The sequence below is a fragment of the Schistocerca cancellata genome, chromosome 4 (assembly GCF_023864275.1).
Source record: "Schistocerca cancellata isolate TAMUIC-IGC-003103 chromosome 4, iqSchCanc2.1, whole genome shotgun sequence".
Classification (NCBI taxonomy): Eukaryota; Metazoa; Arthropoda; class Insecta; order Orthoptera; family Acrididae; genus Schistocerca; species Schistocerca cancellata.
Genome location: NC_064629.1, coordinates 566,159,607 through 566,180,034, shown reverse-complemented (window position 1 = coordinate 566,180,034; position 20,428 = coordinate 566,159,607). Strand labels below are relative to the sequence as shown.

Here is a 20,428-nt window from a genome sequence, read left to right as displayed (position 1 = left end):
AATAGAGACGAAACAGTTGCTCAGTTGGATGAAGACAGGGAAGAAAACTGGTGACGCCTTTCTAGAGGGAACCATCCCAGAGTTAGTGTGGCATGGCTTATGACACTGCAAGAAGCCAAATCAGTATATCTGAAAGAGGATTTGAGCCCTACTAATTCCCCGTAGGGGTACAATAGCACAGTACTAGATGGGGCGCTTATTAGAGTCTAGATAATTAGTTATTTACATATTACATGGATCAGGATTGCGATCTCTCACTATGACGTGGAACACTTCTGTTGATATTTCCAGTGCACTTTCTCAGAGAGAAATATGGCAACGTGTTATTCATTTACATTATTCTCTTTTACATTAATCTGAAGCTATCTTTTTTTTAATACGTTTTTGTTAGGTTGCTTTCTAGTCTGTCTGTTCAGTACAAATTTTGCAGTTGATTTTAAACTAACTTCCAGATGAGTTAGAGATATGAAATTTTAATCATAGTTCAGAACAGGATGACAACGCAACATTAACTCGCTTTCTTGTCAGGGTGTTCAGTAGGGGTGGGGGTGAAAAAGTTTGGTAACACCTGACATCTTGGCTGCCCTGTAGGATGGTTCAAATGGCTCTGAACACTATGCGACTTAACTTCTAAGGTCATCAGTCGCCTAGAACTTAGAACTAATTAAACCTAAGTAACCTAAGGACATCACACACATCCATGCCCGAGGCAGGATTCGAACCTGCGACCGTTGCGGTCGCTCGGCTCCAGACTGTAGCGCCCAGAACCGCACGGCCACTCCGGCCGGCTGCCCTGTAGGATCAGCATGTTGTGCAGGTAGCATTAGAATCCTTTCCACGTGGTATGGGAGTGGATGGACAAGACTCAACAGAGAGGGGGAGAAGAGAAGATGGACAGAGAGAGGGGAAAGAGGAGATGTCTGTAACGCACATGACACATAAATACATGGGTGAAGCTGCCCAAGTAATAGCTGATTTAAACAAAAAAATATGATCTCATGAATATGTTTAAAGTCCACTGAAAAATTTCACACACACAAGACTAAAAAGCTGAAATAATAATTTAAATACAAATAATTTTTGATATAATATGTTTTTAAATTAGACTAAAAGGTATAAAAGAATTTTTTGTAGCCTCATGCATATTCCTAACACTTGCAAATTTAGGCTTGTGCATTTTTAATAGCTATGACAATACTTGGGGGATCTGTAACTAAAAACTTGCGCGCAAGTGACACTGAACTGATGCATGGATAGTTCACCTTCTGTTATCTATTGTGTGCGCCCCACGTTTTTCGTTATATATCTTCCAAGTATTGTCATAGATATTAAAAATTCACAAGCACAAATTTTCAGGACTATCCATATAGGATGCGTACCCTTCGTGAGGCTAGGAGAAATTATTTTACACTTTTTAGTCGATTTAAGAACATAGTATATTAAAAATTTATTTTTATTTAAATAATTTATTTTAACATACTGCTCACACTCATTATGCCAACTGGACTGCTGGTAGCACTTTGGAACTCACGAGTTATTCCTTCTACTGATCTCATGTGATTTTTCAGAGCCACCCACCGCGATGCTCGACGGTCCTGTCCGTCAATACAAGAGGTCTGCTTGGAGCTGAGGCAGCTCTTTGGCATTTGGGCTTCACGATCACATTACCAACAGTCGACACGAGCAGCTTTAGAGTGTTGAAATGTCCGTGACGCGTTTGTTTCTCAGCTGACGTCCAATGACTCGTCCACGTTAGAAGTCACTGAGCTTTCTTGACCGACCCATTCTGCCGTTACAGCCTCTCTACTGACACCACAATACTCCCCACCACATTTTACACTGGCAGGTCCGCCTCTCTTGTCATTTAGTGGTCAATTTCTTGTTGCATAAGAGCGTCCGGGTACTTTCATTCTGATAGTGTACATCGTTAACTTATTCTGAAAACATGAGAGCGTCTTTCACGCTTCCTTGGGGTACACCAGACCTTACTTTCGTTTCTGTTCTATATTTAACGTATAGTAAAATGCAGTGACTTCTATTTGACAGCCGGCCAGGGTGGCCGAGCGGTTCTAGGCGCTACAGTCTGGAACCGCGCGACTGCTACTGTCGCAGGTTCAAATCCTGCCTCGGGCATGGATGTGTGTGATGTCCTTAGGTTACTTAGGTTTAAGTAGTTCTAAGTTCTAGGGGACTGATGACCTCAGAAGTTAAGTCCCATAGTGCTCAGAGCCATTTGAACCATTTTCTATTTGACAAAATATAATCGAGCCATCGGTATATCTGTGAAGACGGTATCTTGGTTACTATTACCTGGTCGTTCCACAGCTGTATCTGAGGCCGAAAAGATTATGAAAGATGCTATAAAAGCCCAAGTCCGATCACTATCTCTTCCATCACTGATAACTTCTGCACTAGCGCCTTCTACAACTGAACTCCCAAACCTGGATGCTGACCACGAAAAATCAAGGATGGTCTGCACAGATTAAATGCAAGATCTTGAAACGAGTTTTAAGATTAGTGTCCTAAACATGTCCTCTGTGCCTAATATCACGTATGCCTCTTCTGAAGAGAACAGGCATAGGTGGTATTAGGCACAGAGGCGATATTTTGGACACTAATCTTAAAACTCGTTTCAAGATCTTGCATTTAATCTTTGAAGCAGAGATTTTATATTTGCCGCAGTTATTTCTGATAAGGGAGTGGCAAAAATTAACTCTAGGTTCAGAAATTGGTACTTCAAAGATTTGCAAATTATGGGTGGTATACAAACGTTAACAACCGGCAAATAAGAATATAATAGAGCTCGTTAGGAGGGAACAGTAACTGCACTATAAAATTTGTTATAGAGTTTACGAATGCACGGTCTCGTGACGATGTGAGTTAATAAAACTTCTCAGCTTTCAGGAGTATCAACTCAGCAGAGTAATGCACGGCAGTAGTCAAGAAGTAACTGACTGTCGTGTCGTCGACGGTCCCGTTTTTATATAGCTGTGCATGATACCACACAAGTACCACTCAGTATCGTCTGTAGACTAAAAACCAGTTCAAATCCGAGCGTCCGGGTACTTTCATTCTGATAGTGTACATCGTTAACTTATACTGAAAACATAGGAGTGTCTTTCACGCTTCCTTGGGGTACACCAGACCTTACTTTCGTTTCTGTTCTATATTTAACGTATAGTAAAATGCAGTGACTTCTATTTGACAGCCGGCCGGGGTGGCCGAGCGGTTCTAGGCGCTACAGTCTGGAACCGCGCGACTGCTACTGCCGCAGGTTCGAATCCTGCCTCGGGCATGGATGTGTGTGATGTCCTTAGGTTAGCTAGGTTTAAGTAGTTCTAAGTCTAGGGGGCTGATGACCTCAGATGTTAAGTCCCATAGTGCTTAGAGCCATTTGAACCAGTTGAAATCTCGATCAAACACTTTCAGTTCCAGTGCCTTTCTCATTCGAGAAATACTTCAGAGAAGCGACCTACACGTGAGGAAAGAATATCACGAATCAGCGAAGAAGGTATAAGGTCACAAAACGTAGAGGCAACTTCGAATAATTCACGCTGGATGGCTTTTAGGATATAAAGCAAAATTACGCAAAACTCTTCTCATTGCATGGAAGTAAGGAAAACGAACCACCTCAAACGAAACACGTCAGAACAATGAAAATAGCGGTGACTGTACAGGATATCCCACGAGGAATGGTCAGTATTCAGCGATCTGAAAGAAACGGTCATTCGAAGGAAAAAAGTCTAGTAATCATGGGCTCTAAAATGCGTACCTTAGGAGCAATGAGTCCACGTTTACCTTCGATGCTGTGAACCAGATCTCTTCTACTGTAAGCTCTTTGATTACCGTAACTTGGGAGGAAGTAGTACGGGCCAAAACAAGAAAAAAAATGTCTAGTAAACATGTTGTCTAAAATACATACCTTAAGAGAAGGTAAAGAAGTGCTCATAGCGCTTAAGATATGCATTTTGGAGCCCATGTTTACTTCACTTTTTTGCTTCGAATGGTCGTTTCTGTCATATCCGCGTATACTGACCATTCCTCTTGTGAGTATAATGACTTTTCTGGAGACTAGAAATCTACTCTGTAGGAATCAGTATGGGTTTCGAAAAAGACGATCGTGTGAAACCCAGCTCACGCTATTCGTCCACGAGACTCAGACAGCCATAGACACGGGTTCCCAGGTAGATGCCGTGTTTCTTGACTTCCGCAAGGCGTTTGATACAGTTGCCCACAGTCGCTTAATGAACAAAGTAAGAGCATATGGACTATCAGACCAATTGTGTGATTGGATTGAAGAGTTCCTAGATAACAGAACGCAGCATGTCATTCTCAATGGAAAGAAGTCTTCCGAAGTAAGAGTGATTTCAGGTGTGCCGCAGGGGAGTGTCGTAGGACCGTTACTATTCACAATACATATAAATGACCTTGTGAATAACATCGCAAGTTCACTGAGCTTTTTGCGGATGATGCTGTAGTGTATGGAGAGGTTGTAACAAGGGAAAATTGTACTGATATGCAGGAGGATCCGCAACGAATTGACGCATGGTGCAGGGAATGGCAATTGAATCTCAATGTAGACAAGTGTAATTTGCTGCGAATACATAGAAAGATCATTTAGCTACAATATAGCAGGTAAGTTCACCGGTGTGGGATCCGTACCAGATAGGGTTGATAGAAGAGATAGAGAAGATCCAATGGAGAGCAGCGCGCTTCGTTACAGGATCATTTAGTAATCGCGAAAGCATTACGGAGATGATAGATAAACTTCAGTGGAAGGCTCTGCAAGAGACACACTCAGTAGCTCGGTACGGGCTTTTGTTGAAGTTTCGAGAACATACCTTCACCGAGGAGTCAAGCAGTAGATTGCTCTCTCCTACGTATATCTCGCGAAGAGACCATGAGGATAAAATCAGAGAGATTAGAGCCCACACAGAGGCATACCGACAATCTTTCTTTCCACGAACAATACGAGACTGGAATAGAAGGGAGAATCAATAGAGGTACTCAAGGTACCCTACGCCACAAACCGTCAGGTGGCTTGCGGAGTATGGATGTAGATGTAGACATCTTGTGTAAAGACTGGTACATACCTTAGCGATACAGCGCAGAAGCATTACACGATGAGAAAATCGAGTGTAATGTGCTCATAATGCTTTCTTTAGGGAAGAGATATTCACCGTACCACAGCTAACGACTGATCGAAAACGTAACCGAGTGACAGAGGTTGTAGGTGATTCCTTCGCTTCCTGTGTGCGCTCTGAACATAATGAAACAGTAAAATAACGCTGTAAAATGTTGACCATGAATATATATCACCATGGTGATTCCTGAGATAACGTTGAAAAAGTGGGGTGATTTTTGTACCACCATGCTTGAATGTGGTAGCTTTTGGATGGGAACCATAACACTGAAAACAGGTTCGTTGGGAGTGACGCCGATTGGTTCCAGAGCTCGGCGTTATACTCACGTGGCTGTTGGGCAAACCCGGAGCATGCAGGTTGCGGCAACGGTCTCGTGAAAGCACAGCGACTGCGTCCCCCGGGCCGAGCGGCGTAGTAACTTCGCACCTCGGCCTCACGCAACTGGGATATAGCTAATTGACGCACAGTCATCACCGTCGCATTGGCGTGCTGTGCCTATTCGCGATGATGTAACGCATCTGTTCGACGCCTGTCGTGTCATCTGCAGACATTCGGCACTTTGCGTGTTAAATGCGAAGATGTTAGTCCGTCCTACTATATCACCTGCTTTCGCTGCACCTCTGCAGGAAACTAGACGCGTGCTTTTTAACTTCGACAATCACTGAATTGACGTCATGTAAAACAGTGTGAAACAGAAGACACGAAAACATGGCTACAAGTTCGCTTTCTCGTCCAGGAGCTCTTTGCGTCATCCTAACTCCCTCCGTCGTGTCTTCTAAGTTTATACAAGGAATGCTTATTTGAGCGATTACTGTGGAAGCAATCGGTGGTTACCTTGCGAATCTAGCGTTTTCGGGAAAGGCTGAAACGCCTTAATGGGCGGAAATAGGAATGTAGTTTGGGCGATAATATCCATTTAGACTGTAACTTATATTTCATTTGGTGTGTGATGCTTCAAAGTAAACGAGTTTCCAGAAGAATTTGTAGAGCGTGGTTTACGCCTGTTTTGCGAAACACAAATTCTCAGTTTTCACGCTTAGTTTTGCAAAAGTAGGCGGAATGCAAGACGTATAAGCTGTAAACAAGACTTTGCCGCAGAACACGACTTAATCCTGGGGGAAGACATATCAAATACAAATTCTTTTTCCCCATTACAAGAACCTCTGTGCAGAACCTGTGCATGGTTATTTTCATATAATTAAGAAATGTGATTGGATATAAAATATGAGTCTCTTGCCGATTAACCCTTTCAGACTTTCTGGCTATGACTGTGTACATTACCTTTTACTGTGTCTTCTCTGTAACAGAAGTATCTTTTCCCGATGAAACCGGAGGCACATGTTCAAGCTTTTCATCTTGTGGAAGTGCTGTCAACCGTTGGGCATCACTATGAGAATATTAGTAAGTCAATGTAGCAGTGCGAAGCAGCTCGTGACCAACGGAATACACGGATGTGGTTGGTTCGCTGTTCAAATGGTTCAAATGGCTCTGAGCACTATGGGACTCAACATCTTAGGTCATAAGTCCCCTAGAACTTAGAACTACTTAAACCTAACTAACCTAAGGACATCACACACACCCATGCCCGAGGCAGGATTCGAACCTGCGACCGTAGCAGTCCCGCGGTTCCGGACTGCAGCGCCAGAACCGCTAGACCACCGCGGCCGGCGGTTGGTTCGCTGTGTTCCACTGAACATTGGAATATTGTTACTGTTATTTTGCATGGTAATTATTGAAAGATCATTTTACTATTTATTACAATAGAGAATCTTTCGTAAATAGCTGTTTTAGTCCATAAAATGAAGCCAAGTGCACAAAGTATGTTTTGAAAATGGGTACATATTTTTGCATAAATGTTGCATTAAAGTCAGTAAAAAATCACCTAAAAGCATTACCACATAAAGAAAAATTTTCCGTCCTTCAGAAAAAATTCAGACCGGAATGGGTTAAACAAACCCGTGACGAAGTGCGTAGCTTAACAAATGTTACCCTCTCACGTAGAAATTAAAATGTTTCTTTCAATGGTTTATTCGTTATTTCTTTCCCGCATGTCCTTATAAATGGTACCAAAAAGTTTCATTGTCCTATGATCACTCGTTTTTCACGGTGGTCGTCTCAAGCAGTGGAAGTTTAATTGTAACAATCCTATACATTCGAATCTCTAGACCATTGGATACAGACATATCCAATGCCAATCCTAGTGCTGCGTCGTCGTCGTAGGCTGCAGAGAAATCCGTTGTAGTAACGGTCCAAGCAAAGCCAGTTCATAGCACACGTTCCTATACCATAGTTACAGCTGAATAACAGTCCGTAGCGATAACGCCAGTACTGTTGTAACGAGAACGTGACGATAGCGTCTGCAGTAAACGCAACACTGGCGCTAGGCTGTGGAACTGGCCCCACTACTAGAATGCAGCGACGCTAATGGTGACGTATGGAGTCTCACACTAGTATCACCCACGGCACTGTGAGAACATCCATATCGCTGCCTGAGGAGGATACCAGACCAGAGGTCCTTCTCTCGTTATTTCTTTCCCGCATGTCCTTATAAATGTTTCCACAAAGTTTCATTGTCCTACGATCACTCGTTTTTCATGGTGGTCCTCTCAAGCAGTGGAAGTTTAATTGTAACAATCCCATACAATCGAATCTCGTACGGATGTTTATAGATAACTGCAATGAAATGAATACCCTTAGCTGCACACAGGCGTTGATATGAGTCAACAGCGACAGTTGAAAATGTGTGCCCCGACCGGGACTTGAACTCGGGATCTCCTGCTTACATGGCAGACGCTCTATGCAGCTGAGCCACCGAAAACACAGAGGATAGTGCGACTGCAGGGACTTATCTCTGGCACGCCTCCCGTGAGACCCACATTCGCAACTTATTGTCCCGCGTTATATTCATAGTGCCCCTGCCCATTATACTCATTACTCGCGGCTTTACTGCCGATTCCCGTAAGAATGCACTGTTTGTGCATCTGCACAGAAGAAGATGGTCGAATGGCCGGTGAGCCTTAAGTATATATTTATATGAAGATGGTATCTGTTCTTTCGGACATGTCCGAAAGAACAGATATCATCTTCATATATATACATACAGATAGTTATTTTTCCCTCGTTCTATTTTTGCGTGTAACAGAAAAGGAAATGACCAGCTGTGGTACAGGAACCCTCCACCACGCACCATGCGGTGGCTTGCGGAGTATGTAAGTAGATGTAGAAGAAATCTGCTGCATAGAGAATTTATATTGGAATTACACTGCACAGGTGAAGTTTGATAGTTTTGTCACCGACTTGGTTAATATCTGTAGATGAGTTCGACAGGACGTATTCTGTCACCTTTGTTATTCAAATTGCGCTCAGAGAGTATTTTTCAGGAAGCACGTCGTGATATAGTAAATGGCATAAAGGTTAATGCAGTCTTCATCAACAACATTCTCTATGCCGTAATACTGCACATTATTGACTGCTGATAACGTAGACTATCTTCAACAGCTGGTCAACATAGTAGGAGATTAAAGCCGTCATCTAAGTCCGAGTAATGATACCAATAAGAAGCATTTTAATTCAATGGCTCCTTAATAAAAAGCACAGACAAGTTTAAGTACCTTGGAACGTGGGTCTGCGAATACTGGAGATCACACATCGAGATAAAATGTGGCATTGACAACGACCATAATGCTTTCATAAAATTCAAGATTGTTCTCAAAAGTACAAAGCTAGACTTAAACCTTTGAGTTCGTGTTGTAGGATGCTACATCTTGTCTGTTCTTCTACAGTGTATTCGGGAATTCCCGTTACAAACTTCTGAGGTTTGTCAATGGAAGTGAGTACATAATATTCTGAATAGCAACCCATGTCTGGAAAAGCACTGTTTCCGTTCTACGAATGTTTCCGTTCAGATGTGTAATGCGTCCACGTCTGCTGAGCGAAAGAAAAAGGTTTCAGAGTTCCTTCTCCTGGTACGCAGCAGGGTAGACGGGATGACTGTATTACGTCAGGGGGTTACCTGATGTCGCTTAACGTCTGTCCTTGCTGCGAGACAGAGGAAGATCTGCTGGAACCTCTGGGTGTTGCACTAGAAATTGAAGACGCATCAGATGGGATGGAGAGAACATTTCTAACAATGTTAGTGGTCACCACATCGGGCCGCTGTTGTAACGCATCAGAGCTGTTCTGTACGTACAGTGTGCTGTGTTCTTTCTTGTTTTGGAATGATGTAAACACGTAATGTTTAAGTGTTAATACAACAAATGTGCTTAAGTGATAAATAGATGTTTCGTTATGTTTCCTTCTTGTCCGCAGCTCGTGGTCGTGGGGTAGCGTTCTCGCTTTCCGCGCCCGGGTTCCCGGGTTCGATTCCCGGCGGGGTCAGGGATTTTCTCTGCCTCGTGATGACTGGGTGTTGTGTGATGTCCTTAAGTTAGTTAAGTTTAAGTAGTTCTAAGTTCTAGGGGACTGATGACCATAGATGTTAAGTCCCATAGTGCTCAGAGCCAGAGCCTTCCGAATTGTTACCGAATAATTGTACTGCGTCACGCTTAATTCAATTCCTCAAGCAGAAGTGGATGAGTTGAACATTTGAATTGAAACCGACGTAAAACGAAAGCGATAAATTTCCGGACTTGGTTTCTTATCCAAAATATTATGTACCCAGTCCTGTCTACAAGCCCTGGATGTCTGTAACGGAAATTTTCGAACACTTTGTATATGATTGTGAAAGATGGACACTTAATGAGCCAAGTGCAAAGAAGATCGATGTATTTAAAATGTGGATTAACTGCCAAATATTTAAATTATCGTGGGCGCAAGAGGAACTAACACCAAAGTATTGAGACGAATCTACAAACAGCGAGAAATGACAGCAATGTTTAAGAGAATAAAGTACGTATCTTACGAAACACCAAATATATACCTCTGCTGTTGATAACAGAAGGGAAGATCGAGGGTAATAGAAGAAAAGAGTGAAGAAGGAATCTCAGTTAGATAACATTAAGTAGTGGAGAGAATTACAAAGCGCAGATCAACTACAACATACTGCGGTTCAGAGAATAAATATGCATCGTGTTGTTGCCAACATCCATTGATGGCTAGGCGGAAGACGAAGGAAAGGAAAACGGCACAGTAAGAGACATACTTTACTTACTGATAGAGGTGTGGAGGGTGTAGAGAGCTTTTTTACCTCTAGTAAGATTCTATTGTCATGAAACGAGTGACGAAGTGAGCATGCATCTAGAAGACGTAGTGTTGACCTAAACAGTATGGCGAAAATAAAAAGCTACCCAAAAAATTTGAGTTTCATGTGCTATAGAAAAGGCTAATACACACGTCAAAAAAAGTTTTGCATCATCCCGGTTCCCAGAACTCCTGAAGAAAGACGTTGACTGTGGATATTGCATCACAGACACAGTCCCTTTGACTGTTCAGAGATGTCACTAAACCCGCCCAAAGTTGTAAACAATCATGCATGAGCAGCGCCTATTAGATGGAGGGGGTCCGACAGACGATCAGTTCCAGTCATTCCACCAGGAATGAGGTACACGACTCGCGTTGTCTGTAGTTCAACCATGCCTAGACGGTCAATACCGCGGTTCGATCTCGTCTGCATTGTTACTTTGTGCCAGGAAGGGCTCTTAACAAAGGAAGTGTCCAGCGTCTCGGAGTGAACCAAAGCGATGTTGTTCGGACATGGAGGAGGTACAGAGAGATAGGAACTGTCGATGACATGCCTCGCTCAGGCCGCCCGAGGGCTACTACTGCAGTGGATGACCGCTAACTACGGATTATGGCTCGGAGGAACCCCGACAGCAACGTCACCATGTTGAATAATGTTTTTCGTGCAGCCACAGGTCGTCGTGTTACGACTCAAACTGTGCGCAATAGGCTGCATGGTGAGCAACTTCACTCTCGACGTCCGTGGCAAGGTCCGCCTTTGCAACCACGACACTATGCAGCGCGGTACACATGGGCCCAACAACATGTCGCATGGACCGCTCAGGATTTGCATTACATTCTCTTCACGGTTGAGTGTCGCATATGCCTTCAACCACACAATCGTCGGAGACGTGTTTGGAGGCAACCCGGCCAGGCTAGACGCCTTACGATACACTGTCCAGCGAGTGTAGCAAGGGGGAGGTTCCCTGCTGTTTTGGGGTGGCATTATGTGAGGCCGACGTACGCCAGTGGAGGTCATGGAAGGCGCCGTAATCGGCAGCATATTGGCGAGGCATTCGTCTTTATGGACTACCATTGGCGCCCCCATCGTGCACATCTTGTGAATGACTTTCTTCAGGATAACGACATCGCTCGACTAGAGTGGCCAGCATGTTCTCGAGAATTGAACCCTATCGAACATGCCTGGGATAGATTGAAAAGGGCTCTTTATGGACGACGTGACTCACCAACCACTCTGAGGGATCTACGCCGAATCGCCGTTGAGGAGTGGAACAATCTGGACCAACAGTCCCTTGATGAACTTGTGGATGGTATGCCACGAAGAATACAGGCATGCATCAATGCAAGAGGACGTGCTATTGGGTATTACAGGTACCGGTATTTTCAGAATTCTGGACCACCCCCTCTGAAGGTCTCGCTGTATAGTGGTACAACATGCAATGTGTGGTTTTCTTGAGCAATAAAAAGGGCAGAAATGATGTTTGTGTTGATCTTTATTCCAATTTTCTGTACAGGTTCCGGAACTCTCCAAACCGAGGTGATGCAAAACTCTTTTTGATGTGTGCATAAAGAAGGTGAATGTAAAGACACTTTGCTGATGAAAGCAGCATTTGAATCTCCCTTCTTTGTATGCGTTCCCCGTTAGCATGCACTGATATGGCTAACATACACCTGAGCGTATGTGAGTATGGCCCCTACCAATGTTTGGTATGCAATCTCTTTTGTAAACACATTGCTGTTTCCCTATATTCTACAAAGGAATCGTAGCCTGCTATTTACTTTACCACAAAAAAGCGTAGGTGATCGTCCCACGTCATACCTCTACACATTGTTACTCCTAAATATTTCTCTGACTCGAATGGCTAATGCGACTTTAGCCGAATGATACTACGCTATTACGCTTCATGAAGTGCTCAACTTTGCATTTCTCTATATTAATAACTAGTTGCCAGTCTTTGCACCAGAATGATATTTTTTTAAGATCTGGTTGGATGTTACTTCAGTTTTTAGCGGTCAGAACATCCTTATTAAGCCTGAGCTCTCAATTAATACTATCGGCTGTATTATTAACATACAGGGTGAACATTAATAAAACCGAAAAACTGCAGGATTACTGACTGGAAATGGAGGAAAGAAGGTCCTATGAACATGTGTCCGGAAATGGATCGTTGCCGCGGTAGATGGCGCTGAGGAATGACGGTTCCTCTGACCACTTGCCGCGTGTTCCTTGCCTGTTGCAGACTGTGATTGACTCAGTGTACTGTAAGCAGCAGAATTGTCCGGTATTCATGGCGAGAAGAAGCTGAGATGGCGTTTTTGTACGGCCAAGCAGATGAAAACGGTCGAGAGGCAGCACGGTCCTCCAGATCTAGTGTACGCACAGTCCGCCGCCTCCCTGCACGATTGTCATTCCTATAAAGGACTCATGATCACACAAACGCCCAAAAAAGGCTTGAAATGTTGTGTTTTTTGGTTGGTGCCTGTGAGGGTACTTGTTTTGGTATAGCCGTGCTGCCTCTCGACCGTTTCCATCTGCTTTGCCGTGCACAAACACCATCTCGGCTTGTTCCCGACATGAATACCAGACCATTCTGCTGCTTACAGTACGCTGCGTCTATCACACAGCGTACAACACACAAGGAACAGCGGCACACGGTCAGAGTACCTTACATTCGTCAGCGCACTCTTGTATTAACGCTCACCCTGTATAACATGAACAGTAACACTGCCGTGGACACACCAGGTTTCACTTCAGCGTCCACTATATGGTATCCACTCTAGAACCTCTTGTAAACAGCTCTTTAGGTGGTTGGGCATACTGATAACAGCATCACAGTATATTCACTTCCTTATGAAACTTGTTGTCAACAATTACAGCTTCAAAACATCAGTAATATTCATAACACTAGCAGAAGAAATGAGCTACACTATCGTTCACTCAGTCCTAGTGTGGCACAGTAAGGTGTGAGGTATTCAACCATAAATATCCTTCTCCATCTAACGAATGATTTAGAGAATTTAACATATGATAAAAGTAACTTCAAACACAAACTGAAAGCGTATCTATTTGACAACTCCTTCAGCTGGTGACTCTCTAGTCAGGGAGTGTTGCGTCCAGCCTCTCAGGAAATCCGATATTCGCCGCGACAGTTTAATTGTTTCCACACATAGTAACTTTTAGATATCAAGACTCTTTTTATTCAGTCATTATACCAATGAAACATGTATTTTCACCACTCTTTTCGTTTAAACATACATATACCGATCCTAATATGACTAAAATTGCAGCCTTCTCAGTAAGTTGCCTCCGTGCAACCCTCCCCTCTGCTGCTGTGCTCACATACTTGTCGCTACCACTCATACCATTCGTCATTTACATAATACGTTGCCCGGTCCGGCTTTCGTGACACGCTGTGTACGTGCGTGGGCAGCCGGTAACATGGACCTGATGCCGCGAACGCCATGTCCAATTACCTTTTGTCAATATTCGCGTCGACTAGGCTGTGTCGCAGCGACCACTGTTCGGCGAATTCTAAAAATAGCCCTTGACATCATAGACAGCAACACGTGGACAAAGCCCTACCCAAGAACCAGCTCACTTTTTACAGCCTAGCTATAAACAACAGTGTCATTCGTTGCCTGAAATGTAGACAGTAAGAGGAGGTCTCGTTTCGCAGCCAGTACACTCAAGTGACCTGACCCCATTTTATTTATTTTTGTGGAATCATGTGAAAAGTTTTGCATATGAGACGGCGTCGAGATTGAAGTTGGTCTCCTGGCAATAAATCTCGCTCTCTATGATTTCGTTCATCGGGAACAGATACGACGGAACATCCAGATACTTTGTGCAGGTAAGCTCGTAAGTGAAAAAAAAATTTCAAAACCGCCAATAACTCTAATAAAATAATTCTTTACTTACTACCGCCTTCGATCGTCAGGTCATCTGCAGATAACATAACATATTATTTGTAGAGATGATCATATGATTCAGACCACTAGTAAATATTATCTATTGTTAACTAAACGAAGCAATTTTTTGGATTGTTTCATTACAATTTATTATACACTCCTGGAAATTGAAATAAGAACACCGCGAATTCATTGTCCCAGGAAGGGGAAACTTTATTGACACATTCCTGGGGTCAGATACATCACATGATCACACTGACAGAACCACAGGCACATAGACACAGGCAACAGAGCATGCACAATGTCGGCACTAGTACAGTGTATATCCACCTTTCGCAGCAATGCAGGCTGCTATTCTCCCATGGAGACGATCGTAGAGATGCTGGATGTAGTCCTGTGGAACGGCTTGCCATGCCATTTCCACCTGGCGCCTCAGTTGGACCAGCGTTCGTGCTGGACGTGCAGACCGCGTAAGACGACGCTTCATCCAGTCCCAAACATGCTCAATGGGGGACAGATCCGGAGATCTTGCTGGCCAGGGTAGTTGACTTATACCTTCTAGAGCACGTTGGGTGGCACGGGATACATGCGGACGTGCATTGTCCTGTTGGAACAGCAAGTTCCCTTGCCGGTCTAGGAATGGTAGAACGATGGGTTCGATGACGGTTTGGATGTACCGTGCAGAATTCAGTGTCCCCTCGACGATCACCAGTGGTGTACGGCCAGTGTAGGAGATCGCTCCCCACACCATGATGCCGGGTGTTGGCCCTGTGTGCCTCGGTCGTATGCAGTCCTGATTGTGGCGCTCACCTGCACGGCGCCAAACACGCATACTACCATCATTGGCACCAAGGCAGAAGCGACTCTCATCCCTGAAGACGACACGTCTCCATTCGTCCCTCCATTCACGCCTGTCGCGACACCACTGGAGGCGGGCTGCACGATGTTGGGGCGTGAGCGGAAGACGGCCTAACGGTGTGCGGGACCGTAGCCCAGCTTCGTGGAGACGGTTGCGAATGGTCCTCGCCGATACCCCAGGAGCAACAGTGTTCCTAATTTGCTGGGAAGTGGCGGTGCGGTTCCCTACGGTACTGCGTAGGATCCTACGGTCTTGGCGTGCATCCGTGCGTCGCTGCGTTCCGGTCCCAGGTCGACGGGCACGTGCACCTTCCGCCGACCACTGGCGACAACATCGATGTACTGTGGAGACCTCACGCCCCACGTGTTGAGCAATTCGGCGGTACGTCCACCCGGCCTCCCGCATGCCCACTATACGCCCTCGCTCAAAGTCCGTCAACTGCACATACTGTTCACGTCCACGCTGTCGCGGAATGCTACCAGTGTTAAAGACGTCCGCCCCAGTAGCTGAGTGGTCAGCGTGACGGATTGCCGTCCTCCGGGCCCGGGTTCGATTCCCGGCTGGGTCGGAGATTTTCTCCGCTCAGGGACTGGGTGTTGTGTTGTGTTCATCATCATTTCATCCCCATCTGGCGTGCAGGTCGCCCAATGTGGCGCCGAATGTGATAAGACCTGCGCCAAGGCGGCCGGACCTGCCCCGCGAGGGGCCTCCCGGCCAATGACGCCAAACGCTCATCATCATCATCATCATCAGTGTTAAAGACTGCGATGGAGCTCCGTATGCCACGGCAAACTGGCTGACACTGACGGCGGCGGTGCACAAATGCTGCGCAGCTAGCGCCATTCGACGGCCAACACCGCGGTTCCTGGTGTGTCCGCTGTGCCGTGCGTGTGATCATTGCTTGTACAGCCCTCTCGCAGTGTCCGGAGCAAGTATGGTGGGTCTGACACACCGGTGTCAATGTGTTCTTTTTTCCATTTCCAGGAGTGTATTTTACGACTTATGTAAGCCAAGAGCGTCAGTCTTGCTATAGAGGTTAGACTGAGCTGTCAATCTGTACTAGGCTCGGGAAACACCATAGAAGCTGGAGATTAAAGAACATTTCTTAAGCCAGAATCACAAATATGCAATAGATGAAGAAGTCCTACACAAAGAGGGAAGGAACGCAAAGCTCACTCAGTTATAGATATTAAAAAGCAACAAATAGATGTGTCTATTTCTACATTTACTATTGAATGAGCAAACTCATTTCAATTATTCACCCCTTTTAGATAATGTTGTAACTTCTACATAGGAGGAGAATCTTGACGCCTTCATTCATATTTGTTGATAGACTAGATGCAGTCCTCATGAAAATCTTAACGTAGTACAATACAAACGTAATTATGTCACGACGGTCAACAGAGATAATTTTTGTGGGTTTAGTCGAGAAATGACAGATTAAGACGTTGACGTGTGTTTATTTTGCTTGCTTCCCATCTTTGGAATCAGTTATTTACTGGAAAATGAGTTTAATAGCCTAGGTCGACACTAACAAGAAAGTTTTGCGAACCAAGGCAAAAAGTGTTTCATTTAGTTAATAAAATATATAATTTTTCACCAAGAACCCATAGCTGAGTCAATTAAAAATAATTGTTTTATCAGCAGCTCTTCACGATTTTAAAATATGAGTGTTTACATGAAAATTCAGAAGTGATTGACCTTTTGCGTTCTGTAAAATACACTCCTGGAAATGGAAAAAAGAACACATTGTCACAGGTGTGTCAGACCCACCATACTTGCTCCGGACACTGCGAGAGGGCTGTACACCGCACCGCCACCGCCACCGTCAGTGTCAGCCAGTTTGCCGTGGCATACGGAGCTCCATCGCAGTCTTTAACACTGGTAGCATGCCGCGACAGCGTGGACGTGAACCGTATGTGCAGTTGACGGACTTTGAGCGAGGGCGTATAGTGGGCATGCGGGAGGCCGGGTGGACGTACCGCCGAATTGCTCAACACGTGGGGCGTGAGGTCTCCACAGTACATCGATGTTGTCGCCAGTGGTCGGCGGAAGGTGCACGTGCCCGTCGACCTGGGACCGGAACGCAGCGACGCACGGATGCACGCCAAGACCGTAGGATCCTACGCAGTGCCGTAGGGGACCGCACCGCCACTTCCCAGCAAATTAGGGACACTGTTGCTCCTGGGGTATCGGCGAGGACCATTCGCAACCGTCTCCACGAAGCTGGGCTACGGTCCCGCACACCGTTAGGCCGTCTTCCGCTCACGCCCCAACATCGTGCAGCCCGCCTCCAGTGGTGTCGCGACAGGCGTGAATGGAGGGACGAATGGAGACGTGTCGTCTTCAGCGATGAGAGTCGCTTCTGCCTTGGTGCCAATGATGGTCGTATGCGTGTTTGGCGCCGTGCAGGTGAGCGCCACAATCAGGACTGCATACGACCGAGGCACACAGGGCCAACACCTGGCATCATGGTGTGGGGAGCGATCTCCTACACTGGCCGTACACCACTGGTGATCGTCGAGGGGACACTGAATAGTGCACGGTACATCCAAACCGTCATCGAACCCATCGTTCTACCATTCCTAGACCGGCAAGGGAACTTGCTGTTCCAACAGGACAATGCACGTACGCATGTATCCCGTGCCACCCAACGTGCTCTAGAAGGTGTAAGTCAACTACCCTGGCCAGCAAGATCTCCGGATCTGTCCCCCATTGAGCATGTTTGGGACTGGATGAAGCGTCGTCTCACGCGGTCTGCACGTCCAGCACGAACGCTGGTCCAACTGAGGCGCCAGGTGGAAATGGCATGGCAAGCCGTTCCACAGGACTACATCCAGCATCTCTACGATCGTCTCCATGGGAGAATAGCAGCCTGCATTGCTGCGAAAGGTGGATATACACTGTACTAGTGCCGACATTGTGCATGCTCTGTTGCCTGTGTCTATGTGCCTGTGGTTCTGTCAGTGTGATCATGTGATTTATCTGACCCCAGGAATGTGTCAATAAAGTTTCCCCTTCCTGAGACAATGAATTCACGGTGTTCTTATTTCAATTTCCAGGAGTGTACATTAGCTATATTCTTATCGAAACCGGTAGCAAATAAAGAAATATTTTATTAGCACCCTTGGCGATTTTAAAATATGTATTTTTACAAGAAAATTCAGACTTAATTGCCCTTCCACGTCCCTGCCCTCCCACCTAGAAGAATAGTAGCTACACCATTTCTGGCTGACAGAATTTAGAGTTTAGCTTCTTTTTTCACCATTTTTAATTTGTTTAAATCGAGGCTGTATTATCCCAGGCCGTCTGATGAGTTCTGAAACCCAACGAGCACAGAAAATATGGAATCTTACTTGTCTAGTTACCATTTCGTGTTCTACACTCTGAGACATCTGTGGAATGTTGACTGTGGAGATATCGTGGAACTTCCGTTTTCTCGAATTTTTCGTCAACTTCCTGCACCAGTTTGTCTCTGACTACAGGTGAACGGCCACTTCGGCTATAATCATGAACATTCGTCCTTCCACTCAAACAAAGGATACCACACCGACGCACAACGCCTTCACTCATAAAATTCGATCCGTATGACAGTACAAATTATGCAATGAATGTCAGTGGCTTTGAGAATTTTTGCCTTTAAAATATATATTACAGACCAGCTTTCACAATTGTCAGGGTTTTAAACTGCATCGTACATTTCGAACACCTGCTGCAGGCGATTGAGAAGCAATATGGATTTCTCTCTATCGCAGCTCAAGAGTTCGGGTCTGCTGCATGAATCAGTGTAGCTGCTGTTCCTTCAACCCCAGTACTTCTCTTGCTGCATGAAAACGGATGTCCCTATCTGGATAGTCCTTGTTTTATAATGCAAATGGAAAACAAAGGAAATGCTCTACAAATCAGCCACAAAACAAACCTGAAAATCAGGTATTGTTACAAGGTGGCTCATATAATTTTTTGTCTCAAGAAGAGGGCGTTGTTACCGATAAATTTGAATTGAAGCAACGTTTAAATTGTAGACCCGCACTACGATAGATCCGTTGATCTACTGCAAACTGATTTAATGTGCTGCAAGCATTGAGTGATAAAGACTAGATGCGTTTCCGGAAGTGCCTTCATCTATAACGGAGGTCAGCAGAACACACCTGCCTGCAGGGCACACATTTAGATTTTGCCCGAGACCAAACGTGTGTGCGATCGGTGTTGCACAGACAGGCCGAGACAAGTCGTGAGGTCCATTCTGTAATGAGGAGTCTGCGCGTCATCCTTCTGATTCATTCCAAAACTCTCCACATTCCCCAATCGACTGATGACTCCATACACTTCTGACATGACACATCCTTCAGAGAAGGTCGTTCGTTAATTTTGTTGGCTATCTTGCAGCAATCTGACTGGAAAAAACTTTTTACTAGCAGTGGGCTTAAAACTCTCAGTCGTTTTTATTTTTGTGAAACAATGTAGATAGTATACAGCTTTTAGCTCGTGTTAAAAAAAAAACACCGAAACATGAACGATGTACGTATCGATTAAAAAAGACGAATGTCCTCGAGTGTGGGTCTTTAACTGGACTTCGGTGTGTAACTGCTACATTGACACAGAATGAGGTGAACTTGTATTCCATGTCTACGTCTGCATAGATTCCATTATAGCATGAAGGCGTACAAGAACATGTTGTAACTTACTTGTAAAATGTAAAAGGCCGGCCGCGGTGGTCTAGCGGTTCTGGCGCTGCAGTCCGGAACCGCGAGACTGCTACCGTCGCAGGTTCGAATCCGCCTCGGGGATGGGTGTGTGTGATGTCCTTAGGTTGGTTAGGTTTAAATAGTTCTAAGTTCTAGGGGACTTATGACCTAAGATGTTGTGTCCCATTGTGCTCAGAGCCATTTTAAAATGTAAAAATACGAATTCAGTACGATTTCTACTTTGCTCGCCAATAAATTCTGCCGCCATTGTTTATTCCTTTATTCTGAGAGTATACTGCGACGGACAAACGCTCATAACCTCGCTTTCATCTTTCAGTACTGGGCAAACAAAGGAGAAAAAAGTGTAAAAAATACCATTCATTACGATTTCTGCTTTGCTCGCCAGTAAATTCTGCCACCATTGTTTATTCCTTTATGCTGAGACCATACTGCGACGGACAAACACTCGTAACTTCGCTTTCACCTTTCAGTACTGGGCAAACCAAGGAGAAAAAAAGCGTAAAAAATCATTCATTACGATTTCTTCTTTGCTCGCCAGTAAATTTTGACGCCATTGTTTATTCCTTTATGCTGGGACTATACTGCGACGGACAAACGCTCATAACCTCGCTTTCGCCTTTCAGTACTGGCCA

General features: G+C 45.0%; 1 protein-coding gene across 4 annotated transcripts in view; it reads right to left on the bottom strand.

The window, feature by feature from the left end:
* The window catches only part of LOC126183286 (beta-1,3-galactosyltransferase 5-like), a 325,368-nt gene that overhangs the window by 51,347 nt on the left and 253,593 nt on the right, over positions 1-20,428 (bottom strand). Inside the window, exon 1 of one of the 4 annotated variants that reach the window (XM_049925117.1) lies at positions 5,471-5,588. The exons of the other annotated variants lie outside the window; for them this stretch is intronic. The gene's annotated coding sequence lies outside the window, so the exon portion shown is untranslated. Of the gene's footprint in view, positions 1-5,470; positions 5,589-20,428 lie in introns of those variants that run through there. 4 annotated transcript variants of the gene reach the window in all.